The sequence below is a fragment of the Cebus imitator genome, unplaced genomic scaffold, assembly GCF_001604975.1.
Source record: "Cebus imitator isolate Cc_AM_T3 unplaced genomic scaffold, Cebus_imitator-1.0 Scaffold87, whole genome shotgun sequence".
Classification (NCBI taxonomy): domain Eukaryota; kingdom Metazoa; phylum Chordata; class Mammalia; order Primates; family Cebidae; genus Cebus; species Cebus imitator.
Genome location: NW_016107402.1, coordinates 6,678,843 through 6,680,528, shown reverse-complemented (window position 1 = coordinate 6,680,528; position 1,686 = coordinate 6,678,843).

Sequence of the window (1,686 nt, the reverse complement as noted above, 5' to 3'; positions counted from 1 at the left end):
GCAGGAGAATTGCCTGAACCCAGGAGGCGGAGGTTGCAGTGAGCTGAGATCGCACCATTGCACTCCAGCCTGGGTAACGTGAGTGAAACTCCGTCTCAAAAAAAAAAAAAAAAAAAAAAAAAAAAAAAAAAACGAGGCAAGTGAGGCCCAAAGTGGTCATATGGACAAGGTTTTCCTCAGGGTACACACAAGGTGAAAAAAAAACCTCTGTATAGGCCAGACGCTGCAGCTCTTGCCTGTAATCCCAGGACTTTGGGGGGCCAAGGTGGACAGATCACTTGAGGTCAGGAGTTTGAGACCAGCCTGGCCAACATGGTGAAACCCTGTTTCTACTAAAAATACAAACATTATCCAGGTGTGGTGGCACGCATCTATAGTTCCAGCTACTCAGAGGCTGAGGCAGGAGAATTGCTTGAACCCAGGAGGCGGAGGTTATGGTGAACCGAGATGGCGCCACTGCACTCCAGCCTGGACAATAGAGCAAGACTCTCTTGCCCGGCTCGGTGGCTCATGCCTGTAATCCCAGCACTTTGGGAGGCCAAGGCGGGCAGATCACGAAGTCGAGATCGAGACCGTCCTGGCTAACACGGTGAAACCCTGTCCCTACTAAAAATGCAAAACAATTAGCCAGGTGTGGTGGTGCACACCTGTAGTCCCAGCTACTCAGGAGGCTGAGGCAGGAGAATTGCTTGAACCTGGGAGGTGGAGGTTGCAGTGAGCTGAGATCACTCCATTGCACTCCAGCCTGGGCAACAGTGAGACTCCACCTCAAAATAAAAAAAAGACTGTCTCAAAAAAAAAAAAAAAAAACCTCTGGATACACTCACATCAACCCTGAGGTGCTCTCATGCTGTGCACACACACGCGCGTGCACACACACACACTCACTCTCTCTCTCTCTCCCTCTCTCTCTCCCTGTCTCTCCTTCGTAGCTGTCCTTCCCAGCTTTGGCGAGAGTTGGCTATGACTAGAGCTGTCAGGCCTCTGTGACGCCTCCTTGACTGAGTCCCTCTCTATGAACAGGGTGGGGCCAAGAAGCCGCCCCAACCCCCACCCCCGGGCAGCCTGGCCGCCCCGGCCCTGCCCACACAGCCTGCGCTGAGGCGTGCTGAGATCCCAGTGTAGGTCAGGGCTGCCCATCTGCCTTGGTGCTCATCACCTTGACATGAACAGGCCCCAAGGTGGGTGGCCCTGGGTTGAGGCCTTGGAAGGGAAGTTGGCCGAGGGGTGGGGGAGGCTCCAGGCTCTGGTGGCCTCCTCAGGATGGGTCACATGTGATGGGAAACAGATGTGGGTCAGGAAGGAATTGCCTTCCAGGGAGTTACTTACTAACCACAGGGGCCAGGACTACTTGAGAACACGGAGCAGGTGGAGGTCTCCTGGGGCACGAGGTTCTAACTTCCACCCCAGAGCCGCAGGGGCTGCACACAGGGGAGGCCTAGTGTCTCCATGGCCTGAAGGAAGGGTCACTGAGGGGCAGAGAGATGGGAGAGAGATTTAGTGGAGCCCCAGGAGGCATGTGGGGTGGGCAGGGCTCTGGAGGACAAGCGACTCGGATTAGGGGAGTGGCGGGGGCGCAGGGAAGGGGAGGAGCCAGCTGGGAGGGTGGAAGGGGAGGGGTGCAGGGGAGGGGCGCACGGAGGCCTGATTTGGTTCAGAGCTCGCTCTAGGAAATGCCTGCCTTGT